This window comes from Lampetra fluviatilis, chromosome 2 (genome assembly GCF_964198595.1).
Source record: "Lampetra fluviatilis chromosome 2, kcLamFluv1.1, whole genome shotgun sequence".
Classification (NCBI taxonomy): Eukaryota; Metazoa; Chordata; class Hyperoartia; order Petromyzontiformes; family Petromyzontidae; genus Lampetra; species Lampetra fluviatilis.
In genome coordinates, this window is record NC_136276.1 from 19,379,675 (window position 1) to 19,395,449 (window position 15,775).

Sequence of the window (15,775 nt, forward strand, 5' to 3'; positions counted from 1 at the left end):
CAACATCGGCAATCAGGCGGCGTGAAAAACAGAGGGATTACAGAGCATGCGTCAGTGTTGACGCCAGGTATCAAGTTGTTACTTCAGTGATCCTGTACGTAACATCGCAGGTTAATTCCGTATGTATGTTGAACTTCTTTCGCACCGTATGTAGCCGAGCGTGGTAATCGGAGGTGCGGGCAAGGTATGGGTATGTATGGAGATTAGTCGTACCCTTGCAAGGTTAATGTGCATTAATGGTTACGTTTGTTACGTCTATTTTGTTTAATCAGAAGAGACCTCAAGAGACCAGGAAAGTTTAATTCACAAGAGTAACTTGGGGCACTCGTCTGCCAGTAGGAGGACTTTATTGGTTGTACATAATCCCAAGTGAGTCATCTGCTAATTTGGCAAATAGTCTGCATGTGTCATAGACATGCATTAAGTCATCTACTGTTCATCTTCTTGGTTCTTTCGGTAAAGTCACGTAGAAGGGAAGTAATACAATAATAAAAATAAAACATAATAAAACAATTCTCACGACGTTTCGGCCACAACGCAAGCAGCCGTCCTCAGGCGAAGAATGAGAACATTATCAAGCTAGGAGCTTATATAGGTGTAGCGAGGAGGAGCGCCTTAACAAAAGAATGTGCATATGAAGAGGAATTTAGCATACCAATGGACAATGCGTAGGGGGTGGGCGGAGGGGTTTCAAAGTCCCATTATGCTGCTGCTTGCGTTGTGGCCGAAACGTCGTGAGAATTGTTTTATTATGTTTTATTTTTATTATTTTATTACTTCCCTTCTACGTGACTTTACCGAAAGAACCAAGAAGATGAATCCCTGCAGTCACGAAAGCTTTAAATCGAAATTCATCTACTGTTATATATGCACGCAGTTTTGATGACCTGTGCGTACACAAGTGTCATACTTTCTTCATTTCTCAATTGGAATATACAATCAATCAAAGCAATCATTCCCGCCCTACTGCAAACAACTTTGTAGGACCCTTTTCAAAATACTAATGAGACTCGCTGAGGCTTAGCAGGGCAAACAAGTCTAACAACAAACATTTACACGGTGGAGAATCGCGCAGTGAAATTAACAGTTGGCTTTCTACATATAGGCACATTCACGATACCTCCCTACCACCATCATCACGTACCCTTGCCCACACATTGCAGCAGAAGCTCTCAGATCGGCCTTTTCAGCCATTTGAAGATCCACAATCAGGAGCCACCAGGAGGAACAATCAATACTCGACCCTGAGTGATCGTCGATGATGATGATGATGACATACCTACACGTATATTGTGCGGTCCACATTAAAAAATCTACACGCATTCAACTGTTCACACTAAAATTTTGATTTAAAGCTTTCGTGACTGCAGGGATTCATATTCTTGGTTCTTTCGGTAAAGTCACGTAGGAGGGAAACAATAAATATTTTCTTTTCTTTTTTCTTTTATTGTTTCCCTTCTACGTGACTTTACCGAAAAAACAAGGATATCTTCACACTCAGTGAATTACATTCCAAAAAAAGGATTCTCAACCGCCCTGACCAAACCCCATTCATCTGTTCCGGTTTCAGTAAAACTCCTCTTTGCCGATTCTCTGTTGTCCACACACCTCCTATTATGTGCACAGCCTGTACGATCCGCACACATTCCTATCTTGTGCGATACATTCTACCGAAGAAGGAGGATTTCTCCATAATTCTGGCTGTTGCTTGATGAGGTTGGTTCTAAATACTGGCGAAACGTCGTACTCGAATTGTAAACGTTTACTCTCCAACACACGAGTGACGAATTGGCATGTTTTGTTTACGTGACAAACCTAACTAAATGTCTGTGTCAGGTGGTGGTGGGTTTAACGACACATTTATATTTACGTAATTTAACCCAAAAAAAGCTATCGATAATATTAGCCGTGAAAGCCTACTTGTTCAACTGAAAATGTTCCCGCAATAAGTCACTCAGAAGTGTCAGCAAAAACCTTCATGGAAGTTGATAATTCTTCCTTATATCCAAGCCATCATGCAGATAAGAGAAGTAACCGGATAATGGTGGCCAATTCATCCGAAAATCTATGTTTATTCACTCATTCCATCCCAGTTAAGTGTAAAATCTGCAGGTAAGCACACAATCACCCCCAACATCAAGCAAGAAGTATACAATGGAATTTCTCTACACTACAATCTTTACACATATATAGTATCTATGTGCCTATATAACATTTCAATTTTTATGGAAGGTAATGTTTTTTTATAGGGAATGACATTAAAGTGCTCGTTATGGCGATGTGAGAAATTGCTCATTTTTTGTAGCGTTAAACGATCAAAAGACATTGCTTCTAAAAAAAAGTGAAAAGCCAATGTAATGTTTGCCACAATCATCAGGCGCATGATGACCTTTATTTATCGTGCGATGCGAAGTTGAACGCAAAGATGCCATTGAGCCTGGCCCATAGTGAACAAGTGCGTTAGCCTTATGGATACACGGCACACAGTCTACGGGGAGACATGGGGAGACACGAGGAGACATGGGGAGACACGGGGAGATGTGGGGAGACACGGGGAGACATGGGGAGACACGGGGAGACATGGGAAGACACGGCGAGATACGGGGAGACACGGGGAGACCCGGGGATATACGGGGAGACATGGGAAGACACGGCGAGATGTGGGGAGACACGGGGAGACACGGTCGAGATACGGGGAGACACGGCGAATACGTCGTCACTTTATTATTAACACCGCTACCTGATTTGCCATTGCCTCAACCCCCACACACACTTACGTCGCTGACAGCATCGTCGTCCGTCATTTCTCGTTATCCGTCGCCTTCTCTCAGCCTTCGCCTCTGCCTACGACGCTGTAAGTCGCTTTGATTGACGTCGTTTCGATATTCGTCGTCGCACCTTTCAGGAACGCATCCCCGATGTAAACTGAGCTATTACTGTATTTATATACACACATTATGCTTTTGTATTTCCTCGCTTTTTCTATTTCCTACGCCATTTTGAAAGTCCTCGCTCTAAGATTATGTAATGCCGTCTGGAATTCCCTTCCTCCCGACTTTCTTGCAGCTAAACTAAAACTAATAATACATCTTGACTTAAAGCTTGCGTGACTGCAGGAATTCATACTATTTGGGTATTATGGTAAAGTCACGTAGGTAGAAAAATATTTTTTATAAAATCACGACTTTCGATCGCAACACAAGCAATCGCCTTCAGGTGAAATTTATTTATATTTTTATTTTACCAGCTAAGGCCCACTGAGCTATATTGCTCTTTTTCAGAAGCTACCTGGCCACAAATCATAACTCCATGAAGTGGCTTATCATGTGGAAATTTTTAGCAGACAAATACTCTAAACGCATGTTTCTAAATGTGGAGGTAAAACCCGGAGGACCCGGAGAAAAATCCATGTGACCACGGGGAGAGAGACACGCAAACTCCAAATATACAGGCGTCTTTGGGGTCGGGATCGAACCCTAAACCTCCTGCATACCACGCGAGGTAGTTAACATCTCACCACCACGGCGCCGCAGCTGAGACTTCCCTTGCTGGCCTTAATCAAGTCAAGACTTAAGATCCCATTTGTTTTCATGTGCATAGGGCTAAATATCTTTGCCCCTACGAAGCATCTGCGGTTGCATTTAGACGCTATATAAATGTAAATTGTATTGTATATTGGCTCGTAATTAACGCATTTATAAAGCCTACTGTATTTTGACGCTATGTAAAGGTTCTATTTGGAATCTATGGTGTGGCTGAGTGTTTTGTGGTTTGGTCAATGGTAATTCTGGTGCAGAGTTAAGTTGCATCACTGGGGCAGGTTACAATCTTTATCTTTAGGATTGTGATGCAAGCTACATGGTTCTTCATAATCCTCTAAATCTATCAATGTTGTAACACGTAGGCTTTCGGGACCGATATTATTATGATCAATGTTGTACATTCTTACTTCTGAACATTTACAATTTGCCAACATCACATATTTTTTCATCACATATTTGCATATTGATGCACATTTAAAACGTATAAAAAATGGAACACATTTTAACGACGATATATAATCATGGGACGGACTCAAACCTGCAATGCACCACATGTGCCCGTTGTAATTAACACAAATCATATTGAATGGAAGTTACACATTTTTAGTGCTTGATATATTATGACGAATGTGATGCGAGTGTGTGTTCTTTAAATGTAATTATTGCAACGTCTCCATCGCTTCATCATTAGCGCCGCTGGCTATTCATCTTATTGATTATGACAAAATGGTAGCTCAGAGACCACACAGAAGTGCAGCGACAATCGCGGTGTCTTGGCACATCGCAGTGGAGACAGAGACCGAGAGAAACCATCGCACAGATCCAACACATTGCACTGCGTAGCGGGTACTGCGGTTAGTGTTTTTCTACCACGTGCAAACCATCCATTAATGGCACTGGTCAAACGCACTAATGTAGGAGTTTCCTGAGTGAGGATCTCCGTTGTAGATTACTATTCTCTTGCGTGGCGCTGCCAATGTTATATGAAAAAGGAGGAATGGGGATTGGTTTTGGATATTCCTTTAGAAAAAATAAAATGTCCCGACCGAGTAATCTCAGAACAAAGTGAAAAGGGGAATGATTTATTTCGTAAAGCGAATTAAAGTTTGATTTGCATAATTATTTTTTGCGTAGATTTGATTTTTTATTTCGGGCAATTACCTAACTAGTATAATGTAAATGAAATACATTATCGCAGTAAATTATGGAAACATTACACGGTTGTCCAAATTAAAAAAAATCTGTCATGCTACTATGCTTTGATGGAGGAATATTCGGCCATAAAATAATTAAAACGATGTAATACTGTAATCAAATATATGTAAAGCCCGGATAAAGCCGGATATTTAATATGAAACCGTGATGAATGCCAATAAGTTAACAGAATCCAATGAGTCTTTTTTTCACGGATGTCCAGTAAGGGGCTGGTCAGCGAATTACAACAACAATAAAAAATACAAAATAGAGAAAAGGTAAGCAAGTCACGAAATAAAAATAAACATAAATAAATGAAGTATATAACTACTAATTGCAAAAGAACATACATTTCCAATATTGTGACGAATATACGAGTCTTATCCAAATGGTTCACGCTTGGATAAGATTAAGCAGATATTTCCAATTGTGTTGTATGTAGTTATATAATTGTATGATTAGGTTTTACAATTACAGCGTTGCGATTCAGCACTTGCAAATGTCTGTCTGGGTGTTTGGCTTCTCATGCCAAGTAAAGATTTGCTATCTGGAGTTTCTCCAAAATAAATAAATAAATCGCCCTTTGATGATTGAGGCAGCCTGTGGGCAAATCTCATTGGTTGCTATGCCGCGGTGGTGTCTGGGAGATGTTAACTACCTCGCCTCGTATACGGGAGGTCGTGGGTGCGATCCCGACCCTGAAGCCTCTATATTTGGAGTTTCCATGTTCTCCCCGTGGTCGCGTGGATTTTTCTCTGGATTCTTGGGGTTTTCCTTCCACATTTAGAAACATGCATTTAGAGTATTTAGATGTGATACATTTCTACATGATAAGCCACTTCGTTGAGCTATCATTTGTGATAGCCAGGTCGCGTCTGAAATAAAACGTTTAGTGCTGCATTCGTTCGAGGTCGTACACGTTTTTCTCCAGCGGATATGTTTGTCTGTGCATCACAAGAGCACATGGTGAGTATACTCCTGTGCTAATGCGTCGAATTCTACCAATTGTAAGGAAATTTAGTATGCAACAACAAACGTATGTCATTTGTTTTGTAAACAATGCATATACTGTGTTTATGAAATTGCGGTATTTAAAAATGAACAGCGCATGTTTAAATCTGTGCTTTTGTTAATGTTGCATTGCATTGTCACTTACGAATAGTCTTTTTTTTTTAAAACAAACATAAATCACATTTGATAAATTATACGATTAAATAAAATATACGTTATAAATGACAGGACGGTATTGAAAATTCAAAAATGTAAATATTTGTTAACTTGATTTGAAGCTTTCCTGACTGCAGGAATCCAAACTCTTTGGTTCTTTCGGTAAAGTCACGTAGGTAGAAAATAAATCACGACGTTTTGGGCGCAACACAAGCGTCCGTCATCAGGTGGGAAAGTGTGGTCTGCCGCTGATGCAGACTGTTTTATTTTATTTTATACCTACGTTATTTTACCGAAAGAACCAAAGAGTATGTGTTAACTATTTGTCTTTGCACGTGAAAAGGTCATTGTTTATGTTTAAGCTGGTTTTGATTGTTTTTAACACATTACACCATGAATATTTTCAATTCGGTCATATTTTAAAGCATTTATTACATTCCATTAAGCGCGGTTAGTATGCAATGAACTCATAGTCATGTCATTAACAGATACCCTTTTCTCATTTCCTGCACACCCGCAGAGCATTACAAATCTTGCAATGTGTTTATAGTTGACGCAGGTCTGAGTTTTTACGATGCAGAGTTTCATGTAATACAGTCTTTTTCAGAATTTCTTACCGAACATTATAGACACACACAGTCGGTATGCACTGTACTTACAACGCCTATGACCCCGTAAATTTCCAATTCCAATTTAAATGAACATGCTGCTAATTGCCTGTAATCCATTACTTTCGGGATGAGTTTGATGGCCTGTGTGCAGACAAACCCAGCCTACGTGGCAATAAAGGAGGCCAGCACATGGCAGTACAGCAAGTGGGACGTTATTCCCACCAATTCAAGGTGAAATTCAAAACATTATTTCGTAAAAAATCCCACCGCAGTCCATGAAAGTCCAAATTTTTTGAATTAATGGGTAAGTGAAGGTCGCTATTATGCATGTACTGTGTTTGCATGGCAATCCTCTGTACAGCTTTTGAGAGGGACTCCCTCAGCTCTCCATTAATTACATTCGCCCAACTGTGTTACCATAACAAAAAATACGAAAAAGCTTAAAAATATTATAAAACCGGTATTGGCACTCAACAAGTCTCCATACTGTTGTCCATGCACACATTGAGTGGCAGGGATGGAGACCAAAAGTAAACTATTTTTTTTATGTTTTCTAGGTAAGGCCCACTGAGCTATGTAGCTCTTTTATAGAAGTGACCTGGCCACATATGATAGCTCAAAGAAGTGAATTATCACGTGGAAATGTATTGCATATAAATACTCTTAAACGCATGTTTCTAAATGTGGAGGGAAAAATCGGAGGATCCGGAGAAAAATCCACGCGACCACGGGGAGAACATGCAAACTTCAAATATAGAGGAGTCAGGGTCGGGATCGGGATCGAACCGACGACCTCCTGTAGACCAGGTGAGGTAGTTAACATCTCGCCACCGCGGCGCCAGACTGATGCAGTCACAAGGATAAACTACAACAACTTGGTCCGGGTAACACATCAGAGAATGTTCTTGACTCTCACTGGCGTTTCCGTTTGGAGCGAGGACTGTGAAACAGCAAACGTGAATGGTACTGGCAAGAATTTATCACATAAGTTCTCAATTGTCAACGTGGGAGTGTAAAAGATCGGCTGAGTTACTTTTAAAAGGAATCCAGTATGTCCAACGACTACTCAAGGTTTTAAAAGCAACGTTAAATAATTCCTTATTTTGTGAACGCAAAAGAATATAGTTACTTGATAACTTCTGGAATTACTTTCTTCATTGTCTCAAACTGATAAAAATTTCTTCCATCAAAATTGTTTTGAAACAATTATTATTTAATTTGTAAAAAGACGAATCATAATAAAAGTAGTGAACTGGTTTCTGCTAGCAATTGATCATTGTGCCTGGCTCTCTGTCTCTCTTTACGGTCTCTGTTGAGCTTCCCCCTACTTTACTGTAATCTGATAAAAGCGAAGTGTTATTTGTAATGTTGTATTTGTCAATATCTCTCAACACATGCATACACTCAACGAGCTCACAGAATGTTCACGAATGTATCATATTATTTCAACCAAAAGCTTGTCCAGCAAGTAAATTTATAATCTCATTATTACCCTACGCAACCATCACTTCACCTCACGACTCGACAGAAAAGGAGATGCTTTGCTTGATGGGCAGCTCGATTCAGTCTATCGTGTTGGAGAACTACGACGTGAAACAAAGATAAGTAATATTTAAAAAAAAATTTTTAAACAGGAAGTGGCCCCGAGGCTTGCCATAACGTACGGGACCGTGGTCACGTCAGTTGAGCGTGGAGAATTAGACCCAAGCCGAAACATAACATGTAAAAATGAATGTTTAAAAATACTTTTTACATTTTTTATGATAGAATATGGTATTGTCATCAGTATGACATAAGTATACCAAGTTTGCAGTGGATACCACATTGGGAAGTGGGTTAAAATTGAGTTACAAGATTTGAGGATACAACAACGACGACAACAGACAGAGTGAGTTCAATAAAAGCGTGTAAATAAAAAACAGTCTTGTACGAATTAATTAAGATCATGCCTGCAGTGTGGCTTATTCAACTTATTTGTTGCATTATCACAGGCAATGCTCTCCAGCTCACACAAACATTGGGCGATGCACATCCTTGTTTTTGCTCACACTTGCATATTTAAACTGTATTAATGTTTATTGATTTATTTTATAAAACACATCCACATGCTCGCAATCTACAAAAGTGACCTAACGCAAGACTCAAAGGGACTTGTCCGAGTGGTCCCCGTCCTGGTTTAAAGGGAACTCAAACCCGCCAGTGAAGGCGTGTTCACAGTTCGTTGCAGGATGTTTGTGGCGTCCCTGGCTAACACGTTCCTTCGGAGTGGGCAGGTAGGAACTTGGTTGGACAGCGCATTCGTGCGATCCGTGTCACGCGGCGTAAGCTGCGTCGGGCGGCGCATCACGTGGTGCTGAGCCCGCCCGAAGCGCTCTTTGAAATACAAATCGAGGCCGTGGCTATGCACGACAGACAGACAAATAATCCCTGGTGAGCAGTGTGGTACTTGTTGTTCCTACCTGTATTAACCACCAGCTGCTTGACGGTGGGTCAAATAACGGTCCCGAAGTGTTGTTCGAAACAAAAAGAGCATGCCACGCGTGAAAGGCGTCACGGTCCAGGTTTTTTTCAACAAGTTTGAAAAATTCCACCAACAAAATGCCTAATTGGCAAAACAAAAAATCACGGCCACAATCTTGTTCCTCTGCTTGTGAAACTACTGCGGATTACAGTCGTTAGTGAAGCGGTGCTCTCGTGATAGCGCCGTGCTATCAGAATTACACGAAAAAAGTGGGAAGGATTCGATTATAAGGTGGCAGGACTGTTCATTTTATTATTGTTGTTGAGAAAATTGCTGCTATTCAGAAAGTATATGCAAATTGAAATGACACGGTAGATGTATATGTTGCTGAAATATTAACTATTGTCCATCGAAGTGATGTACCACTTACATTTTGAAAAAAAAACGGCAATTAAGGAAGCTCATTTTCCTCGTCTGTTAAACAGGATTCTTGTCTAGAAACATTGACAAATCTAAACACGAGCCATGTATTCATTTATTGATTACAATTACTGTCATTCTTACTAATGGGATGCATGCATTGCATTGTGCGTATAAGAATGTATTGCTTTTTGATTTATGCAAATTGTACGCAAATGTTACTTTTAGACTAATGGAACGCATCAGACGGAACATGTGAAACAATACGAGTCAGTGCAAATGATGGAAACAAATTGAATCTTGAATGAAATCATGACCAGGATTAGTGATATTTAATTAAACTGGGTGGGAGGGGGTGAATAATTACATTTCTACAAAACACCAAGGAGGTGAAGCAATGCTCTTGCCTATGTTATCATAAATTTGAGGCAGACGTCTACAAGGAAAGACACTCGGCATTGTACCAACATCATCAAAAAAGCCATAGTTTTTCTTTCAATTTTGTTCCAAGGAAAGTTGCATTGACATAAATGCACGTTTATATTCTGACAGGCACTCCCACAATAAAAAAAGAAGTTTAATAACGGTTGCTTAATTCCTTCCAATGTATTTGGGTCACGCCACCAACCAAAGTTCAATGCCCCGGTAATATGTCAGTATTTGTACCCACATTTAAACCTTTGATGTCTTTACAGCAGTTGTCAATATTGTGGGCTCAGCATTATTTCCATCGATATTTTATTTATGCTTGCAGTAATGTCTTCCAATACTGACACTGTTTTCAGATAGAATCAAATCCCCCCCCACCCACATCGTAACAATTTTTACGGCATTATCTCTGGTGTGGTGATGGCGCGATTGGTAATGATGGCTTCCCCCCAACAGCTAAGGCCTAGATATGCTCTTGTGTGAGAATAAATACCTTGTATGAGCAGAAATCAAAACCCACTTGGGAGCCATATAGCGGAAGAAAAAAAATTGAGAGGTTATGCTTGCTGCAAAATTCAGGGGAACGTAAGAGTGAAGTGGGTCCCCATAAAAGAACCCAAAGCAATATGTTTTCATCTATAAGGGCCCCCATAAATCTTCGTCGGCCAGGGCGCCAACATGCGCTCTCTTTTGGTTTTTACTGGTTAGCTGTCAACTTTGAAACAAGCCCTATGTTTGCAGTCCAATAACGCCGCTGCAATCTGAGGAGCGTTACAGGCTTGACAATGTTTATTGCGGGCACGTTAACGACGCCACTCGCAGGGTCCGCGTTTCCGTGCCGAGTTAGTGGGCACCTCCCATAGGGGCCATTTCCTTCCATACACTTCCTGCCATTCTCCGGGCTAAGCACATTGGCCACTGGGCTCTTGGGGAAGCCCTGAGCGCAAAAAGGAAATTTCCCTATCGCTCTTGTCTCACATTTTCCCTAGATTTCAATTTGCCACACAGGAAAAAGTGAGAGCAGTGTGTGATCACCGGGGTATGTAATGGAATGCCTCCATCTGTAGAGCTAAAGTTCAAGGGAGCAATTATAATTCTTGCATAATCACTCTGATGCCTTCAATTAATCAAATTCATATTATGCGTAATGCGTTTATGGAAACGTAAACAGTCTTGAATCCAATTCAATCCATAACAGGAGGAGTTAAAATACATTTCAACGTGCATAAACAAAATTGACTTTGAACATATTTAGTTTATGTTATTTCATTACATGGGGCAGTACGATGAAATTGGTCAACACGGTTAAATGAGATACATTTGACTTAATTGTTTATGGTAATGTAATGCATTGCTGCATGCATTAGGCAGAGGGAATGGCGCAGCTTAGCGCTAAAATAAGCTGATATTAAATAGGCCAGAATTCGCAGGATTAGGTGTCAAAGAGGCATGGCTGCAACAGGTCATTAGCAAGAATAATGAAAGGACAGTCAAATGGAATTCACATTAGCCTTTAAAACGCATCACAAGAAGCAAACAGCAAGCAGCTGTGTTCGTCGCTGGCCGCATTGCTCCCCAGTGTAATTGGTTCCTTTGACAGCGGTACCAGTAATTGTGCTCGTGTGCTGCTCGAGGAATTAGTTAAACAAAGTTACGTTTTCTTTTTTTTCACTCCTTTCCCAATATTTGAAAGAAAAAAAAACACCATTACAATAATCCCGGGTGAAGGTTAGTCTGGAAAGAGTAAAACTTCGACTGTTGCCATGTGCGGTCAACTTTGCAAGGCTTCGCCCCCGTTGTACCGCCGCGTGCGATTGAGCAAGCCAGCGTACGTCTTGGCAAATAGCCGTGGCACGCGCGATAGTTTCCATCTGTTCTGGCCCGGGGAGTTTTACGGCGAATGAGGCGACCGCGCGTAATCCTTTCCCACAGCGCAGTGCACTCGGCTCTTAGTGGCACGGTCTCCATAGTTGTGCCCTTAAGCCAGACGTCAACCATCTCCCGGGCCCTCTTCGAGCCATCACATCTGTTTGCGTGAATGGGAAGAAGCGGCCATTCACGTTATACAATGTGTAGAGATATATAAGTGAATTCGCACTAAGGTCTCGCCATAAAAACGAAATACTTTGGGATCTTAATTTAAGCACCAAATTGCTCACTGTGTGCCTTGTACGCTTGACATTAAATAATAATTTACGGGTGAGCCATCAAGTGAAAGAAAATCAATCTTTAAAGACGTTTGAAAGCAATTCACGGTCAATGCTCTCATGAAATTGTGTGCCAAGTTTTTAGTGACCATTAAAATATTGATATGCATAATGACATGTCAATACATCATGCACATGGACAATATGAAGAATGGTTACCATCATTAACTGATGTTATTGTGGTCATATTGTGAAATAATGAATACATGGTATGTTTGTATGGGTTATCATTTTGTAAACTGTTTTGCAAACATCTAATTATCTCCTTACCCAGAGCTTGCAGTGGACATTCCACATTACTCTGGCAGAGGCCAGTTTCTACATTTTAAGACTGATGACTTATTACGAAGCAGTGCTCATAAATGTTTATAGAATATGATAACTCAATGAACAAAAAACTCATGCCACTACTGGCAAAAAGGTCCTTCACGAGAGGGATCGGTACGGAAAGAAAAGCACCGCATTCAGTAGAACCCCCTTCTTAACGACAGTAATTGGTTCCACAAAACCGTCGTTAAGTGGTTTGGTCGTTAAGCGAGTAGATGCTTCCACTTTAAAACGCGGCAGACACTGAATTTAAACAATGCCCCAACGCTCATGAATGGACGTCGCTCATTTGCCGAGGCCGGATGAGACCATTTTGGATCTCGCCGATTGACCGAAATTAGCGGTCACTTGCTCGTCGAAAGCCCGTCGTTAACAGGCGAATGGTCGGTAAGTGAACACATTGGGCTGTATGGAGGCCCGTCGTCAATCGATTAGTCATTAACAGGAGTGGTCGTTAAGAAGGGTTCTACTGTACATTGTGGATCTGTCCTGAGATTCATGCACACCTTGAATTTGGCAAATGTAGAAGATCAGACTGCTAACGTTTTAATTGGCATTAATGGTGCTACGAATTTATAACTTCGGATTACATTGTAACCATGGGCACTGGGTCCGTTATGTGCATTTGTGTAAAGAAAGGAACTCGTTTTTTAAAGGTTGTACCACAGTCTTAGAAGATGCATTGCAGCGATAATGATCTAATATTGTTCCAGAAACAATAGAGGAAATGCCTTGGACAAATGTCTCTGAAATAAACTACGTAAGCTTACCGGGTTGTATTTTACCCATCGCGAGTGCCAGACCTTTCTCTTTGAGATCGAATGTGTGTTACCTTGCAGGTTATTATAGGCAGGATGAAGTATGCAAGTTGCCATACTTGTCACAGCCTTTCACTTGTCAGTGCGCAACCGAGCCTGCCAGCTCAGCCAGACGTCGTCGCTGTAAGAGTGCGCAGGTGAAAATGAGGTGTCATTGGAAGGCAACTGCCTAAAGGATGGAATAGAAGAGCAGGGATGGGACGTAGAAATTAGATGTAATTTGCTGCACCAGTCATGGGTCATGGATGATTGACTCACAATTAATTGCTTGCTGCGTCATATTGTGGTCAATGCGATGCCTTTGCTGTATGTGTGGCATGTGCCGACAGCGCACGTGGGTGTTACACTCTATCCATTGCATTCACATGCTGGTCGTAGATGTTCTCATCCCTATCCTCGTTCTGTTGTATTGATGCTCGCAAATAAATACAAACCCTGTACATTGGTAACTTGTATTTATTCTTCAGAATTGGAATTATAAAGTATTGGATGTCATCATGGGACGTCCTTTGCCAGTAGCAAAATATGAGAATAGGTTTTCCCCTTTTTTCTGGCAACAAAACAGCTGTGTTAAGATGTTAAAACACCAAACTGAACCCTTTTACAAGGAATCATGTCTGCATTAACCAGAATACTTGTGGTCAGAATGCAAACAAAAAATATACTCTGATTATAGATGTATTGTCCTTGAAACTGATTGGTCCACACCAGAGACAGCTTTCTTTCGAGCCTAGTCTCGTTTGTTGGGTTTTTGAACCAGCTGTGCCAGGATTGGGCAAGTACACGAGCGTGCTGTATGGGAATTTCTTTAATAATAATAATAACGCAATTTATAACGCACGCAAATTTGCGGACATAACGGCCGCAACTCGGAGGCGTGGAGCCATGCTCAGATTCACTCGAAAGCACGGTTAAATTTCGATTTAAAGCTCTCGTGACTGCAGGGATTCATCTTCTTGTTTTTTTCGGTAAAGTCACTTAGAAGGGAAGTAATAAAATAATAAAAATAAAACATAATAAAATAATTCTCACAACGTTTCGGCTACAACGCAAGCAGCCGTCTTCAGGTGAAGAATGAGACACTGTCAAGCTAGGAGCTTATATATAAGCTGGGTTGGAGGTGGAAGAAGACCCAGCTTATATATAAGCTCCTAGCTTGGCAGTGTCTCATTCTTCACCTGAAGATGGCTGCTTGCGTTGTAGCCGAAACGTCGTGAGAATTATTTTATTATGTTTTATTTTTATTATTTTATTACTTCCCTTCTACGTGAATTTACCGAAAAAACCAAGAAGAAGAAAGCACGTGGTTGTCGAGGTGCGTTTTTAAGTGTCTCTTGAAGGAGACGATTGAGGTGCGTTCCAGACTGTTGGGGCAGCCACTGAGAAGTGGCGCATAGACCTGACCATCCTGGATCTTGGTATGAAGAGTCGCACTGCGAAGGCATCTGCCATGTGCTGTGCTGCAAGTCGTCAATAATGAAGAAAGGTACGGGGGGCAGGCAGATGTGAAGGCATTGTGGCAGAGGCAGGCGATCTTGTATGTGACCCTGCTGGCAATGGGTAGCCAGTTGAGGGCACGGAGACAGGCAAGTGAATCGAGACGGGGATGAGTGCGGGCAATGACGACACGTGCTAGGTTGTTTTGTAGTCTTTGTAGTTTTTTGAGGTTGTCATACGAGGACCGGACTAGGACGGAGTTGCAATCGTCGAGGCGAGACCCAACTATGCAACATGCCATTGTGTTGGCAGTTTCAGTGGAGATGACATCGAGATAGCTGATCAGTGAACCTGATGCTGCGACCAAAGATGTGTATGTGTGTTGGGAGAGTATGTTATTATTTTGAACTTCTTTCGCACCGTACGTAGCCAACCGTGCTAATCAAAGGTGCAATGCTGTTATGATGACCCCTACACTTCGCCACTCCCCAGAAAATATTGAAAACGATGGATGAAAATATACAGACGAATTCGAATGCAATTTGTTGCCATGTGTGGAACGAAGAATGCGTGCACGTGCGCTGTGTATGTATTTGTTGGTATGTGTTGCAATGTTTAATCAGTGGATGTGTATGTGCTTGCGTGTGTGTCTGTGTAGATGTGTGTGGGGAGCAGTAGTGTAGCAGTTAGCGCACTGCGTTACAAACCCGCTGACTCGAGTTTGATTCCTGCTCACGGGCAACACCAGTAACGATCATTTTAACCGGTCCTGGGCCTCCCCTAGGTCAACTCAGCCTTAAATGAGTACCTGGTGCAGTGGTTAAACATTGTCAGACAAAAGCCGGGCCAGGCGTTCCTCTGGCCACCCACTCCTTCGTGTGCCGTGCCAGCTTTCATAGGTGCTACTCGCTAACAGCACTTGCCCCAAAAGTCTATCTTCGAGATCACGTGGATTTTTCTCCGGGTCCTCCGGTTTTTCCTTCCAATGAACATCGTTTAGCTGAGGCTATTTTTGTTTTGTGTCGACTCGTGCATACGTGCGCACGATTTAGTACGTATTCTTAGTTTTTTTCGGTAAAGTCACGTAGGTAAAAAAATTAAAATTAATAAAAGTAAAATAAAAATAAAAGAAAAATCACGACGTTTCGGAGGCAACACAAGC

At 41.4% G+C, this 15,775-nt stretch overlaps 2 protein-coding genes across 2 annotated transcripts in view; one reads left to right on the forward strand and one right to left on the reverse strand.

Annotated features, from left to right (window-relative positions):
• The window catches only part of LOC144943863 (ATP-dependent 6-phosphofructokinase, platelet type-like), a 339,772-nt gene that overhangs the window by 154,934 nt on the left and 169,063 nt on the right, over nucleotides 1-15,775 (forward strand). The gene's annotated exons all lie outside the window — the stretch shown is intronic.
• The window catches only part of LOC144937970 (Krueppel-like factor 6), a 66,521-nt gene that overhangs the window by 533 nt on the left and 50,213 nt on the right, over nucleotides 1-15,775 (reverse strand). The gene's annotated exons all lie outside the window — the stretch shown is intronic.